We start from the raw sequence: 17549 nt of genomic DNA on the forward strand, positions 1-17549 counted from the left end.
ATCATATTAACACCGATAGCATTATATTCCATCGATGGGGACACAACCTTGGTCTCCTTAATCGAATTAAATACATTCTCACAACACAACCGTCTTCTTTACTACACATAATTACTACACCATTTTCAAGCTAACATTTATATAATTACGACCTAAGTCAAGTTTCACACTATTCAAGTAATCGTTTCACACCTATTCCTTGTGGGATTCGACCCCAACCTAGTTGGGTTATTATATTTGACATCGACCGCCTTACACCATTTATTTAGGTGTAATTTGAGCGTATCACAGGGCCGCAACGGGCACCCCGTTCCTTACACAACCGAGTACCAACGTAGCATATCTTTCTTTTCATATCGTCATGGGTAAGTGGCCCAGAAGGGCCATCATGAGATAACGGGAATAAAACATAGGGGAATACAAGACATAGGACGACCCAACATGATATAAAAAGCTATACATGTGACATACGGGCCTATAAGGCCGACATGATCATTTGTATACTCAAACCATAGGCCGCTAAGGCCATACAAGTATCCATATACATAAAATTTGTCTACAATCCTCTAAGAGTACATAAATATCATAAACGTCGGGACAGAGCCCCGCCATACCAATCAATACATATTCAAAATATACTGACCAAATAGCAAACTCCGGAGCAAGTGGAGTGTACAAACACCTTCCGCTGAGCTGATAGCCTACTAGGAGAACTCTCAACCAGTCTATCAGGACCTGCGGGCATGAAACGTAGTGTCCCTAGGCAAAAGGGACGTCAATATAAATAAAGTACCGAGCATGTAAGGCATGAAAGAAATATGGAGTAAGGAACTCAACCTGTAAGTCTCAATAGCTCTGTGAATCATGAAAAATTTATATTGTAATGCATGTTCATATAAATATCATACCATGCATAGGTATATGCGTACATAACATCATCAAGCCTCTGAGAGCATCCCATCATATCATCTCAGCCATTATGGGTGAAATCATCAACGTATATCAGCTGATCAGGTGGTGGTGCATATATAACGCCCTAACCTTTTCCATATCCCATGTACATGTAATATACGCGTATATAACACCATTTGGTCATGGGTCGATGTACATGTATAAATAAATGCAATGCATAATGAAGTAAGTCAGTAAGATCTTTCCGAATGTCATAAGATCAATATGCCTTCAGTTAATATCATGAAATAAACTTTATCAACTTACGTATTCTCTGAGACCCATGAACAGACGATAGAATAATAGGACACATGGGGAATCAAGAACATAGGCACCCCTAGTACTTCTAAGAATAGAATCATTTGTGAAAGTTGCGTGCTTGCTCGTTTCGTTGCATCATATGGATCATGCCAAAAGGAAAGAAGGGATAGCCTTAACATACCTTATCACAATCTTTCCAATCACCAAGTTGAACTTGCCTCTTAGTACCACAATCTACAACAACAATAATAATACTATCATTAATACGAAAGGTACAACTATCGCACAACGAACGACAAGCTTATTTTGTATTAAAACGGGCAGCATCTCCCCTATAATCCTTACTTCCTTCAAATTCAAGATAACACCAAACACAATGATATAAACGTGTATACATTATTTTCCAACCTTATATACACCACAAAATACTACAAAACAGCCCAACACATCCCAATCTCTTCATACACAAAACGACCACCGTAGTAGTATCATACGGCCCGAAAATGTTACGACAAATGACCAGTCCACCACTCTGAATTTATGTGGTATTTATACACAAACTTACTCCTCCAAAACTCCATAAAACAGTAGTAAAACACGCAGCCCAACAGCAACACAAAACAATCCACAAAACAGTCCGCTACAAGTGAATAACTCGAACTCACGGCTTCCGATCACCGTCCCGTGAGTTCTAACTATTAGGAAATGAATTTATCAACCTTCCTTGATATTTAACACTTAAATACAGAAAGTACATGTTTTATTAACTATGAAGTACCTTCCAAACTCAAACTACAAAGAAAAAGAGAGGCGATATAGCGATACTTACGTCGTAGGGATCGTTTTAATGTTATCGCTTCTTGATTTCATGCCCGGGATGATAATCTTGTTTGAAGAACTTGTAGAGAGCTTAAGAGTAAAGTTAGGGGTCTTATTTGGTTGTGTGTTCTGGAAAATTGAAGAAAGAAACGAGATAAGGATATAAATATCCATTTTGTTTGAAAAGTCAAAAGGTGCTACTTGGCACCCTAGCATTGGTCCTTCTTACAACACTTATAACTTTTTATCCGAGAGTCGTATGAATGAACGGTTAAGAGCGTTGGAAATTATATTTCAAGACCTTAAATTTGGTATATAATATGTCCCACAAAGACCTCATATAGCACACGAAATATATTTCTCAAAAAGCTCTGTTACAAGGGAAATCCTTAGTCAATTTTTCCGCAACTTTAATCCGATTTTTTCCAAACTTCATATTTTCTATCCAAACATCATATATAGCCATATTATAACTTTAAAATCATTTAAATCATGATTAACAAGTCTCATATTCATTATGTCACCTTAGAACGCACAGGGTGTAACAACATTGTTGGTCTTGCTCATAGGGAGAGTGTTTGGTGTTTCGTCCTTCTCCTCTTTTTTGTCTTTGTTTTTTGGGGCGTTTTCATTTTTGACTTACTTCTTTTTCTTTTTGTGATTGCAGACGGTTATTTTGGAGATTGAGAGGGCCCGAAGGGAGGAGAAGCATAGAGAAATATTTGTAAGGTTGAAAAATAAGTACTTCGAGTATCACGGTAAGTCCCGAGAGTTTCGCAGGCGATTTTGTGAGGGCGAAAATATGCAGGACTTTCATGATGAATTGAAGGAGAAGGACGATTAACTGTTTAAAGTCATAAATAAGTGTAGCGCCTTTGAGGGGACGTTGAGGAGTAAGGAAGAAGAGCTTGAGGTCCATAGGGGCATGGAGGCCCAATGCAGTGACCTTCAAGCACAAGTGGTCGAGCTGCGTGGGCATTTGGAAGAATGTCGAATTCAGCTGGAGGTCCCTAATGGTGAAGTAGCCGAGAAGCAGAGTGATCTTGAGAAAGCAAAATCTTCCCGTTTGGAGGTTCGAAGGAACAGTCCACGGCGAAAGCTAAAGAAGATCGACTATAGGAGAGGAGAGGAGAGCTGGAGAAGGATAACTTCATCCTCTATGATCGAGTGGCCTCTTTGGAAGCTGAGAAGGCACAACTACTTGCACAACCATCTTCTTCTCGTACTTAAGATTTTCCTAACGTTCCTCGGGACTTATATGAGGAATAGATTCACCCCGAGGCACAGTTGGATGTGTTTCGAGATTTGCATAAGATGGGATTCATTTCTGCGGTCGCCCTCGAAGATGTTCATGTTAAGGCTCGTAAGGCCCGAGTCTCTTATGGGTATGTTCCCGCCACGCCTGAGGCTGGTGATGATGAGGGGGACAAGGGTGTGGACCGACTTGAGGAGAATGCCTGGTATGGTGTTGCATATCCTGAGGGCGAAGGTGGTGATTGACAAGGAGGCGATGCCGTTGAGGACCAAGTTGGCGGGTATGTTGAAGGTCATGATGGTGGTGGCCAGTAGTTCTTTTTTGATTTTTTTTGTGTATGTTTCTGCTGGCGTCTTCATAAGCCTATGATAATTAATTTTTTAAGTATATAAAAATGTTAGAGTGTTTCCTTGCATCTTCTTCTCTTCCTGCGATTTATTTTCTATACTTGTGTATATTTTTGTTTCTTTGTTGAAGTATGACCGAGGGCCGATAGGAGTTGTTCGAGCGAGGTCGAATATAATCTTTTATTAAATTGCGGCTGAGGGCTGGTAGGTGTTTGTTCGAGCAGGGTCGAATATAACCTTTCATTAAACAGCGGCCGAGGGCCGGTAAATGTTTGTTCAGGCAGGTTCGAACATAACCTTTCATCACATCGCAGCCGAGGGCAGGTAGATATTTTGTCCGAGTAGGGTCGAACAAAACCTTTCCTTAAATTGCAACCGAAGGCCGGTAGGTGTTTGTTCGAGCAGGGTAGAACAAAACCTTTCATTAAATTGCGACTGAGGGCCGGTAGATATTTTTTCGAGCAGGGTCGAACAAAACCTTTCCTTAAATCGCGGCCGAGGGCCGGTAGGTATTTGTTCGAGCAGGGTCAAACAAAACCTTTCATTAAATTGTGGTCGAGGGCCGGTAGGTGTTTGTTTGAGCAGGGTCGAAAATAACCTTTCATTAAGTTGCGGTCGAGGGTTGGTAGGTGTTTGTTCGAGCATGGTTGAATATAACCTTTCATTAATTTGCGGCCGAGGGACGGTAGGTGTTTGTTCGAGCATATTCGAACATAACTTTTCATTAAGTTGCGGTCGAGGGCCGGTAGGTATTTGCTCGAGCATGGTCGGACATAACCTTTCATTAAGTTGCAGCTGAGGGCCGATAGGTATTTGTTCGAGCAGGGTTGAACATAACCTTTCATTAAGTTACGGCCGAAGGCCGGTAGGTGTTTATTCGAGCAGGGTCTGACATAACCTAAATGCAAGAAAGATGCGCCGACAAGCGTAAAGTTTATTGCCTTGACATTATTGTTTTGGTTACATACTTGGGGAAATTTATAGATTTTTTGGGTGTTGGTTGGCGTTCCAGTCCCAGTCCCGGTCTATCTAGTCCCTTCATTGGTCAATCTGGAGAATATTTAGAGGTCGAGCAATGAAATAGTAACCACGTCCCTACCTTTGCGTACTTCGATTCGAAACGTTCCCATCACCTCCTAATTAAAAACATCCTTGAGAAAACCAAAATGGAATAAAATTAAAATTAGGAAAAAAAGAGTACGGCTTGGGAGACGTTATTTCTCCAAATAGAACAAAACTCAAGGGAGACACTTGAGGTGGATGATATTCCAATTGTTTGGTAGTAGCTTTCCTTCCATTGTCTCTAATTAGAATGAACCCTTGATTGCTTCGGCTGTGATTTTATATGGACCAACCCAATCTGTTCTCAGCTTGCCTTCCATGGGATCTTTGATCGCTTGAGTCTTAGCTTTCAGTACTTAGTCCCCGACTTTGAGCAGTTTGACCTTTGATTTCTTGTTGTAATAGTGTTCTGCTTGTTGTTTTTGGGCGACCATTCTTATGTAGGCCATATCTCTTCATTCATCGACTTCATTGAGTTCCTGCCTTCTACTCTACTCATTACTCGTGCCGCTCTCATGGGAGTACCTTAGGTTAGGTTCTCCGACCTCGACTAGTATTACTGCCTCGGTCTTGTAGACCAAAGAGTAGGGCGTCTCTCTTATGCTTGCTTTCGGAGTTGTTCGATAGGCCCACAATACTTCTGGTAGTATTACTGGCCACAGTCCCTTGGCATCTTCGAGCTTCTTCTTCATGATGTTTAGTATTGACTTGTTGGAGGACTCTACTTATTCGTTACCATCGGGGTGATACGGGGTCGAGAGTATCCTCTTGATATGTCATTTCTTGAAGAATTCAGCGGTTTTCTTTCCTATGAGCTAGGGTCCATTGTCACAGTTGAATTCTTTGGGAAGGCCGAATCGACAGATGATGTTTCTCGATATAAATGTGATTACTTCACGTTCCTGTATTTGAGAGAATTCTCCTGCTTCTACCCACTTAGAGAAATAGTCAGTTAAAATCAACTCGCCCTACTGGTAGGGGCCCCATGATGTCCATTCCCCATTTGATGAACAGCCAAGGGGACGTGACTACGTGGAGATGTTCGCCTGCTTGGTGAATCATTGGGGCGTACTTTTGGCACTGCTCACATATCCTTATGAAGTCTGCAACATCATTTTTCATGGCGGACCAGTAATATCCTGCCCGTATGAGGCATCTGACCAGTGCCCGGTTGCTAGAGTGAGCTCCGCAAAGGCCTTTATAGACTTTTCAAGGACGTACTGAGTTTGGTTCGGGACCAAGCACTTCTCCAGAGGGCCACCAAAGGTTCTCTTGTATGGATCACTGCATAGAATACTGTACCTGGCCGCTTGCATTCTTAGTTTCTTGGCCTCTTTTTTTGTCACCAGAGTGTGTGTCGTCCTGCAAGTATGTGATAATACGATTGCGCTAGTCCCAAGTTAAGTTTATGGTTCTTACCTCGACTTGGTCTAGTGATGAATTGAGGAGATGGACCACATTTTTATCTCCGGTTGTTATACTTTTAGTGGTTTTGCTAGTTTGGCGAGGCCATCAACCTCAGAATTCTGCGCTTTGGGATATGGTCGAGCTAACATTTATCGAACTTAGGCAGTAGCTTGCAGATTACGGTCTGGTATTTTTGCAATGTTTGTTCCTTGATTTGGAAAGTCCCTGTGACTTGGTAGACTATGAGCTGGGAATCACATCGCAATTTCAACCGTTTTGCTCCATATTTGAGGGCTAGTCTTAAACCTTCAATTACAGCCTCACGCTCGGCCTCATTGTTAGTCATATAGGGGAACCTTATGGACTGGCGAATCACTTCACCTATTGGGACTTCAAGTACGAGTCCCAATCCGGACTCTGATGCGATGGAGCGCCACCGATGTATAGGACCTAGGGGTCTTCTGTTTGGAGGGAGGTTTGGACAACTTCCCTTTCGACTTTAGGCATTATTTTTGTGCTAAAGTCATTGGCGAAGTCGACGAGCACTTATGACTTTATCACCATTCACGGCTGATACGTGATATCGTGCTCACTTAGCTCGATGGCACATTTGGCCAGGCTTCCCGAAAGTTTGGGTTTATGTAAAATGCTTCTGGGGGGAAGGTCGTGACGACCGAGATGGGGTGACATTGGAAATATGGTCTAAGCTTCCGTGAAGCTATGACTAAGGCCAGAGCCAATTATTTGAGGTTTGGGTACCTCGTCTATACGTCGATGAGTACTTTACTAATGTAATATATTGGAGATTGCGTACCTTTGTTTTCTCGAATTAAGACTGAGCTTACAACTACCTCAGATATGGCCAGATAGACGAGGAGACGCTCCCCCGGCTAGGATTTTGAAAGTAAGGGCGGAGATGAAAGGTATGCCTTTAGTTCTCGCAGATCTTGGACGCACTCGGAAGTCCATTCGAGGCTGTTGGATTTCTTTAGTACGCCAAAGAATTTATGGCACCTGTCCGACGAGTGCGAGATGAACCTTGATAGAGTGGCGATGCGACCGGTCAACCTTTGGACTTGGTTTTTTTTTTGTCGTCAAGAGTTCCGGTATCCCCTCAATGGCTTTGATTTGGTCAGGGTTGACCTTGATCCCTCACTGTGATACCAAAAAACCCAAGAATTTTCCCGAGGCTACACCGAACATGCATTTGTCCGGGTTCAGCATCATTCCGTACCGTTTGAGTATGTTATCAGAAGTTTCATTCAAATGATCGATGTGATCTTCTCCCCTTTTGGACTTGAATAGCATGTCGTCGATATAAACCTTCATTGCTTTGCCGAGCTGGTCTTTGAACATCTTTGTCACCAACCTTTGATAAGTAGCTCCTGCATTCTTTAGTCTAAAAGGCATGAACCTGTAGCAAGATTTTCCTTGGTGGGTGAAGAACGTGGTTTTTTCTTGATCTTATTCTTCCATGAGGATTTGATTATAGCCTGAGTAAGTGTCCAAGAAACTCAGTAGCTTATGCCCGACCGTTGCATCGATAAGTTGGTCGATATGTGGCAGCGGGAACGAACGCTTCAGGCATGCTTTGTTCAAATCTGTGAAATTCACGCACATCCACCATTTCCCATTCTTCTTTTTGATCATCACTCCGTTGGCGACCCACTTAGGGTACTTCGATTCCCTGACCTCCTCGCGCACTGCGTCATTAATTGTGGAGTTGAATTTACGTCTGACCTATCTCACTGGGGAGTGGAATGGGTCGACATTTAATTTGTGTGTTGCGATTTCCTTTGGGATGCCCAGCATATCTACATGGCTGAAAGCAAACAAATCTGCGTTAGCTGTTAAGAATTGACTGAATTTACCTGGTTCGTGAAGCTTGCAACCGATATAGGCCTTCTTGATGTAGTCGTTGAGATCCAATTGAATGGGGTCGAGGTCTTCTATGGTCAACCCAGCGGCTTCGACCATGTTAGGGTCCTTGATGACGTCCTATATCTCCTCTTGATCTGACCTAGACCCTGTTGATTTCTATGCCTCTATTTCTTATTCTTTTCTCTGTTGGGTGGCCATGCTGTCTAAGGTAATGCTATAGCATTCCCGTGATGTGCGTTTTTCTCCGCGTATGCTGAAAATCCTCCATGGAGTTGAGAATTTAATAACTTGGTATAAGCTGGAGGGGACGACTTTCATGGGATGTATCCATGGTCATCCTATTATGGCATTGTACGTAGTGTCCTGGTCCATGATGTGGAACGTTATCTCTAGAGTTACGTCGTCGTCCAAAATGGGAAGTGTAATTTCCCCGGATATCCGTTCAACTGCATTATTAAAACCAGTTAGCATGATGCAGCACGACACTATCTTGTCTTTGAGTCTTATTTGGGCAAGTACTCGGGGATGGATAGTGCACGCGCCGCTATCATCATCTACCATAATGCATTTAACATCAATATCTAAAATTCGTAACGTAATGACGAGGGCGTCATTATGAGGAAAAATCAAACCGTCAGCATCAACTTGTCGAAGATGATACTTTCTTCAAGTTCGGTGTACCGTTCGTGAGTGATAGATCGATTGAGTTTGTCGGTATTGGTGAACTTCACGTTGTTGATAGAGGCATCATCACCACCGCCGATAATCATGTTAATGGTGCGAGCTGGTAAGGTCACCTTTGGCGGCCCTTAGTGTTCACGTCCTCTGGCAAAATTGGTTCTTCCCCTGTCGCTTAGCAACTCTTTCAGGTGCCCTTATCGCAACATGTTTATAATTTCTTGCCTGAGGGCGATGCAATCTTCAGTTGTGTTCCCTCATTTCTGGTGGAACTCACAGAGGGCGTCGGACTTCCTGGTGTTCGGGTTCGATCTTATCTTCGGCAGCCATTTCACTTTTGGTCCGAGCTTCTCCAGGGCGTAGACTATCTTTGTAGGTGACATACAAAAATTGTGAGTAGATAATAAGGGAGGCATACCTATTTCATTCCGATGAGTTTCTGTCCTTGGCCTGGATGGGCCTTCTTCGTGGCGGGAGGAGGCGCATCGGCCATCCTGATATACGGTTGATGTTATTCCCTGTTAGGTCGCGGAAATGGATAATCTCTTATGGTGCCGTCTCTTGGATATTTTCTAGATTCAGCTTGTACTGAGGTTAGTCGATGAGTTGGCCTATTGAGATCGTCCTCATCTGCACGGACCTTGGCACAATAAACATTGTGGATTTCGTCCAAAGTGGTTGGGGGATATTTCATCAACCGACTCAACAATTTTCTGGTTGCTCTCGAACTATCTCTACTCAGCCCGTTCTGAAAGGCTGCGACCGCCATCCCTTCGGATACGTTTGGTAGAGTCATCCTTACTCGGTTGAACCGAGCGAGGAAGTCCCATAGCCCATCTCCCAAGGACAGCCTGTGTAATGACTCAACTTGTTATTTTGAGAATTTATGTCCCGTTCAGCGACTGAAGGTCCTGAGAAGCTTCGTAATGTGTATTATGACTTGTGTGTGGTCGAGTTTGGTTTTTGGATGATACGAGATTAAATTGAAAGAACAATTCTTATTTTTGAAGCTTAAGTGAAAAGAGTTGATCGGAGTTTGACTTTTGAGAAAACGACTCCAAAATAGAATTTTTATGATTTCAACAGCTTCGTATGGTGATTTCGGACTTAGGCATATGTCCGGATTTGGATTTGGAGATCCATAGGACAATTTGACACATTTCGGCGAAAATTGGAAAAGTTAGAGTTTGGAAATATTTATAAGTTTGATCGAAGGTTGACTTCATTGATAACGGGTTCAGATTTCGATTCCGAAAATTGTAACAGCTCCATTACGTCATTTATGACCTGTGCAAAATTTGAAGTCATTCTGAATTGATTTGATACGTTTCGGCGCAAATTATAGAAATTGGAAGATTTGAAAAATCATAATTTGATTCGAGGCGCAATTCATAATTTCAGCGTTATTTGATGTAATTTGAAACTTCGAGCAGGTCCGTGTTGTGTTACGAGACTTATTGGTATATTCGGACGAAGCCCCGAGTGGCTCGGATGAGTTTCAGACGGGGTTCAGATCGTTTGAAAGTTGGTTGGAGTTACTAGAATTTGGTTGCTGGTGAAATCGCTTCTGCGGAAGCTTGATCGCAGAAGCGAGGCAGCTCCTCGCATAAGCGACTAGAAGGGAATCTAGGCAGAGGCTGATAGAGAAGGCCACAGAAGCGACAACTTGTGCGCAGAAGCGCATTCCAGCACGCAGAAGCAGAAGTTGGCAGCTTGGTGGTTTCTCACATAAGCGAAATTTCTTTCGCATTTGCGATATCGCAGGTGCAGCGACAATGCTCGCAGAAGCAGATTCAGCGTAGAAGCGTGATTTTTCTCGCAAAAGTAAGCTCACAGGTACGACAAATCTGTCCGCAGGTGCGAAACTGGACAGAAACTTAAGGAGCAAAAATGGTCATTTTCTTCATTTCGTTTTGGAGTTTGAAGCTCGGTTGTGGGCGATTTTTGGAGGAGTTCTTCACGAATTTGACTTGGGTAAGTGTCCTATATACGAAAATGATTATATTTTATAAATCTATGGTTATATCCATCAATTATTAGTGAAACAATTGGAAGAAAAAGGGATTTCAGCAATATCTTTCAAAAATGAAAATTGTAGATTTGGAGAACAATGTTATTGGAATTTGATAAAATTGGTATGGTTGAGCTCGTATCGGAATGGGTGTTCAGATTTCGTAAATTTTCGTTGGGTTCCGAGATGCGGGCCCCGGGTTGACTTTTAATGTGAAATTTTAAGTCAATATTTTATTATCCGAAATTGTTTCCGATAAATCTTAATGAAGTTATATATTTTATTTGGCTAGATTTGAGCTGCCCGGAGGTCATTTCATGCAAGAAGGCTATTTTGGAATATCAGCCTAAATTCAAAAAGGTAAGTATCTTGCCTAACCTTGAGTGGGAAAAATACTCCTTAGGCATTGAGTCTTATATGAAAATTGTGTGATTAAAAGCCGTGTACGCGAGGTGACGAGTATGTACTTGGATTATATGTGTAAATTATATCGGTTAAAATTCTTATACACCCTTATGTATTAAATTAGAAATTGTTGGCACTTGTTAAATCTTTTATTTGCTATGTCGCATTCTTTGTCGAGTTGCTCCTAAATGCTTATTTGGAATTATTACTATATTGTCCATTCGTGAGCATTTTTATTGTTAAGATGCCGTGTTTGTGGAATTTATTTCATTATTGATTTTTTTCATCTGCAATTAATTAAAGGGAAATTTAGTTAATAAGAAGCATAAATTATTTACCTAAAGTTGTGATTAAAGGATGTTGTTTTCCTTGCTGAATTACTTTTCAAGTTTATTGTTATTATTAGGAATTTTATAAATATTGTGTGTGGACTTGGGCTATTTGCTATGAAGTTAATTGATTTTGTCTCACCTTTGGAATTTGTTGTGGCCTACGGACAACTTGTGATATGAATTGCTTGTGTTGTGTTGTGTTGTTGTGATAATATTCTGCGTAAATTATTTTGTGATTTGAGTTATTATTATGCAGACATAAGGGTTGCATTTCACTGTTGTTATGTATGTTGGAGTATTGTCTAGGAGGAGAGATAAGGGTGGCTATTATACGGAGCGATAAGGGTGGCTATTGATATTGTCAGGGTGGAGGGATAACAGTAGCTATTATATGGAGTGATACGGGTGGCTATAAGTTAGATAGGGGTGGCTAATGGCAGGGATGATATTTGATGATGTGGTGATATTGTGTTGGTAATTTTTATATGATGATATGGGGTATTGTACTAGTGATTTTCATGCGATGTTATGACTTTCCTTATGTTTATTTTTATATCTTGCACAACTTATCTTGTTGTTTCGGTAAACTTGATAATAGTCTGATCCATGTTGAAACTGTGAGCCTGTGGCTACTGCCGGGAGGATTTTATTATTGGCACGTGGGGTTTCCATGCGGTTATTATAGAAATATAATGATTTTTATATTGGCACGTGAGCTGTCCTGCAGTTGTGATATGAGATGTGGTCACGGGTACCGTGAGTAGATGATGATTTTATTATTAGCACGTGAGTTATCCGTGCGGTTACGATAAAAATATGTGCACGAGATATCGTGAAAATATGAAAGTGGGCTGAGACCCGTGTTACAAAAAGATGAAAGTGGGTCGAGACCCGTATTTTATGATTATGAAATAAGGTGTCACAATGTGACTTTTATTTGAATGATTTATATTCTAAAGATTTCTAATTCGAAAGATTTATATTCGAAAGATTTTTATTTAAAAAACTTATATTTGAAAGACGTATATTTGAAGGACTTGATTAATTGGTTGTACTTGTGTTCCTTATTCGTTTGAGCAATATTTATGGTGTTCTTGTTGCCTTGATTTTCATATCCTTGTTGTCGTCACAGCTATTTGTCTTCTATTACTTTTGTACATTACTATATTGCACATGTTAATTGACTAGTGAGTGTCTTGACTGTACCTCGTCACTACTCAACCGAGGTTAGGCTTGATACTTACCGGGCACCGATTGTGGTGTACTCATATTATACTCCTACATATTTTTTTGCAGAGCCAGGTATTAGAGATATCCGAATCGGATAGAATTAGAGTGTGATCGTAAGGATTCAAGGTAGACCTACTTGGTCGTCGCAGTCCCTTGGAGTCCTTCCATTTTATTGTACTGTCACTTCTTATTTAAACAGTATTGTATATTTGATCCTGGAGATCATTTCATATATTCAGTTAGAGTTCGTGACTCAGTATTACCAGTCTTGGGAGGTTGTTATATTTGTTTTTCGCTTTTGGTTTCGACACTTGTATTAAATTATTTACTATAAAAAAAGCTTGAATTGTAATTATAACCGGCTCACCTAGTCCTAGAGACTAAGTGTCATCACGACGCCTGTGATGAGATTTTGGGTCATGACAAGTTGGTATCACAGCCCTAGTTTCATAGGTTGTACGAGTCGCGAACGAGTTTAGTAGAGTCTTGCGGATCGGTACGGAGACGTCTGTACTTATCTTTGAGAGGCTACGAAATTATTAGGAAAATTTCACTTCTTTCATTCCAGTTGTGCGAAATTTATTGATTTCAGAGTTTGAGCCTTTGTACCTCTATTCTCTCACAGATGGTGTGGACACGCCCTACCAGATCAGCTGGATAGACACTTGCGCCCCCTGCTAGAGCCATGAGAGGTCGGGGCCGAGGTAGAGGCTGAGGAAAGGCACGTATCGCATCTAAAGCACCTGTCAGAGCAGTAGTTGAGGAGCCACCAGTATCTCCAGTTAGGGGACAGGTACCGGAGGCGCCTGTTGTTACCCCCCAGACTTTAGCGTAGTTCTTGAGCATGTTTGGTACATTGGCTCAGGCGGTATTGATCTTTGTTGCACCAGCTACTTCGCAGATTAGGAGAGGAACTCAAACTCCCACCGCCCGTGCTTCAGAGCAGCGAGTTCATATTGGTCAGATTCCGGGTGTGGTGCCGGCACGGCCTGTTATTCTTGTTCAGCCTGAGGTTAGGCCAGGGGCATCAGAAGAGGAACAGAAGAGACTTGGGAGGTTTAAGAGGTATAGTCCACCTACTTTTAGTGGCACAGCTACCGAGGATGCCCAGGGATTTCTAGAAAAGTGTTACCGTATTCCCCGTACCATGGGTATTGTGGAAGTGAACGAAGTTGCCTTTACTATATTTCAGCTGTCAGGAGCAGTGTGTCAGTGATGGCAGGTCTATGAGTTGGGCAAACAACCCGATGCTGCACCACCTACTTAGCCTCAGTTTTCAGAGATTTGTTTTAAAGAGTTTGTTCCCCAGACTCTCTGAGATGTGTGGCGCACAGAGTTTGAACGGTTGCGTCAGGGCACCATGATGGTGTCAGAATATGCCATCAGGTTCAGTGAGTTAGCCCTTCATGCACCTACTTTGGTTCATACCATTAGAGAGTGAGTCCGCAGATTCATTGAGGGGCTCAATTATGATCTTAAAATATGCATGGCTCGAGAGTTGCAGATTGATACTCCATTTTATCAAGTAGTGGAGATTGCAAGGAGGATTGAGCATTTTCGAGGTGAGGAAAGGAAGTCTAAGGAGGCCAAAACGTCTCGAAGCTCTGGAGGGTTTAGTGGATTTTACTCTTCAGCTATGACCCATTATGGTAGAGGTTCGAGCAGTCGGCCACCTCAATACGCACATCAGATTACTCGGGGTTCTCCAATAAGTTCTTATAGTGCACCACTGATACGAGATTCTTACAGTGGTTATTCCAATTATTCGGCACATACTTAGTACGAGCAGCTGCGACCGCAGAGGAGTTGTTATGAGTGGTGATACTAGGCACATCATGAGAGATTATCCCAGGCTTGGGAGAGGCAGATTTCATCAGGGCACTCAGGCTGCGGGCCCCATTTCAGTTACTACTCCACATGCATATCTAATTAGGGGTGGAGGACAGACGTGGCCCGTTGATATATTTTCCATGGTATAGTTGAGGCCGCTACACTAGATGGTGTCGTTACATGTATGATCTTTATTTGTTATAAAGGAATATTTTCTTAACTCGATTCGGTTCTGTGTATCGAAACGAGTCCATACTTCACTTTTGGGTAAGCTTCGTAATCATGTACTCTGCTTATGTGTTTATCCCTGTTGGGAGATTTGATGGTGTTAGCCCATATCTATCATTTTTATTTTGTACACTATTGAGGGCTATGAGTCCAAAAGTGAATTTCTATTACTCACTACAGTGAGTTTTGATGTAAATTCGGGATAGTTTGATTAAAATTGGTGAATTTGATTGTCCTACTGGTATGGGGGTTCATTATGTGTTGTGAAAATTAGTTATCGGAATTTATTAAAAGAAGAAAGAGAAATGGAAAGTTTCAGTTAGCACTATGTGCATAATACTTGTGATCAGAGCTAAGGATGGAATCCTTGCTTGTTAATGTGAATTGATACATTTGAACTGGGCTACGTGCCGCGGTGGAAGTTATATCAGGATGAGATCCTTGTGGTTAAATTCATATGTTTTAAATTCTCCTTTGTGAAATTTATTGGCATTATAGTACTAATAGGGAGTCATGCTTGTTAGGCTTAATATTTCTTTTATATATTTCTTTGTGTATATTTAGCCATAATTGTGTTGTGTTTATTGTGTTTTAGCCTACGAAGTATGTGCCCAGGTGGTGTTAAATGTGGCTTGATGATTCGGGTGAATATTACAAGGTTTTCATGTTCCTCAAATCGTTGTCAGTATTGCGAAGGTTTGAAACAATTCTTGAATTGAGATGAGGTTAATTGTCGGTGTTATAATTGATTATGGGCAGCTATTGGGGCCAGAGTAATTATTATGGGCCTATGTATGATATGTTACGTTGTATGAATGCATCGTGCGAGTGTAGGCACGAGTGCTATAGCCGGTTGAGACTAATACCATGTGTTGATGTAAAAATCAGTCCTTTTAAAAATATTTGGAGTGTACGAAAATTTGGTCTTAAGGCTTGTAAGTGTAAACAAGAGAAATAATCTCAACTAAGATGGTGTTGTCGGACCCATGTTAATTTGCGGTGACGTAGAATCACCGGCGAGTAAATGTATGAAAAATACAATCAGTAATTTAAGGTTCTCAAAAAGATTCTTAGCATGTTCGAGAGGACGAACGTATATTTAAGAGGGGGAAAATGTAACTACCTGACTTGTCATTTTGAGAATTTATGTCCCGTTCAGCGACCGAATGTCTCGAGTAGATTCGTAATATGTATTATGACTTGCGTGTGTGGTCGAGTTTGGTTTTCGGATGATAAGGGATTAAATTGAAAGAACAATTCTCATTTTTGAAGCTTAAGTGAAAAGTGTTTACCAGAGTTTGACTTTTGAGCAAACGACTCCAGAATGAAATTTTTATGATTTGAACAACTTCGTATGGTGATATTGGACTTAGGCGTATGTCCGAATTTGGAGTTGGAGGTCCGTAGGACAATTCGACGCATTTTGGCTAAAATTGGAAAAGTTGGAGTTTTGAAATATTTATAAGTTTGACCGAATGTTGACTTTATTGATAACGGATTTGTATTTCAATTCCGAAAATTGGAATAGCTCCATTACGTCATTTATGACTTGTGTACAAAATTTGAAATCATTTCAGATTGATTTGATACGTTTCGGCGTAAATTATAGAAGTTGGAAGATTTGAAAACTCATAATTCGATTCGAGGCACGATTCATAATTTCAGTATTGTTTGATATAATTTGAAACCTCGAGCAGGTCCGTGTTGTGTTACGGGACTTATTGGTATATTCAGACGAGGTCCCGGGTAGCTCGGATGAGTTTCGGATGGGGTTCAAATCGTTTGAACCTTAGATGGAGTTGCTGGAATTTAGTTGCTGGTGCAATCGCTTCTGCGAAAGCTTGATCGCAGAAGCGACTGGAAGGGAAGCTGGGTAGAGGCTGATGGAGAAGGCCGCATAAGCAGAAACTTGTACGCAGAAGCGCATTCCACCACGCAGAAGCGGAAGCTAGCAGCTTAGTGGTTTCTTACAAAAGTAAAATTTCTTTCGCACATGCGACATCGCAGGTGTGGCGATAGTGCTCGCAGAAGCGGAGGCAGCGCAGAAGTGTGATTTTTCTCGCAGAAGCAACAAATCTGTCCGCAGGTGCAAAACTGGACAGAAACTTAAGGACCAAAAATGGTCATTTCTTCATTTAGTTTTGGAGTTTGAAGCTCGGTTGTGGGCGATATTTTGAGGAGTTCTTCATGAATTTGAATTGGATAAGTGTCCTATATCCGAAAATGATTATATTTTATGAATCCATGGTTATATCCATCAATTATTAGTGAATCAATTGGAAGAAAAAGGGATTTTAGCAAAATCTTTCAAAAACAAAAAATGTAGATTTGGAGAACGATTTGTTATTGGAATTTGATAAAATTGGTATGGTTGAGTTCGCATCGAAATGGGTGTTCGAATTTCATAAATTTTTATTGTGTTCCGAGATGCGGTCCCCGGGTTGACCTTTAGTTTGACTTTTAATGTGAAATTTTAAGTCAACGTTTTATTATCCGAAATTATTTCCGATAAATTTTAATGAAGTTATATAATTTATTTGGATAGATTTGAGATGTCCGGTGGTGATTTCACGCAAAAATGCTATTTTGGAATATCAACCTAAATTCAGAAAAGATAAGAATCTTGCCTAACCTTGAGCGGGGAAAATACCCCTTAGGCATTGAGTCTTATGTGAAAATTATGTGATTGAAAACTGTGTACACGAGGTGACGAGTACGTACTTGGCTTATATGTATAAATTATATCGGTTAAAATTCTTATACACCCTTATGTATTAAATTAGAAATTGTTGGCACTTATTAAATCTTTTATTCGTCATGTCGCATTTTTTACATGCCGAGTTGCTCCTAAA

General features: G+C 41.1%; 1 long non-coding RNA gene across 1 annotated transcript; it reads right to left on the reverse strand.

Moving 5' to 3' along the window:
* Positions 1-444: 444 nt before the first annotated feature.
* LOC138895010 (uncharacterized) lies at positions 445-2152 on the reverse strand. The gene is made up of 3 exons (XR_011409201.1): positions 2042-2152; positions 909-1446; positions 445-759 (listed from the first exon to the last, which is right to left on the reverse strand). It is a non-coding gene; the product is annotated as an uncharacterized lncRNA (long non-coding RNA).
* Positions 2153-17549: the final 15397 nt, after the last annotated feature.

This window comes from Nicotiana tomentosiformis, chromosome 6 (genome assembly GCF_000390325.3).
Source record: "Nicotiana tomentosiformis chromosome 6, ASM39032v3, whole genome shotgun sequence".
Classification (NCBI taxonomy): domain Eukaryota; kingdom Viridiplantae; phylum Streptophyta; class Magnoliopsida; order Solanales; family Solanaceae; genus Nicotiana; species Nicotiana tomentosiformis.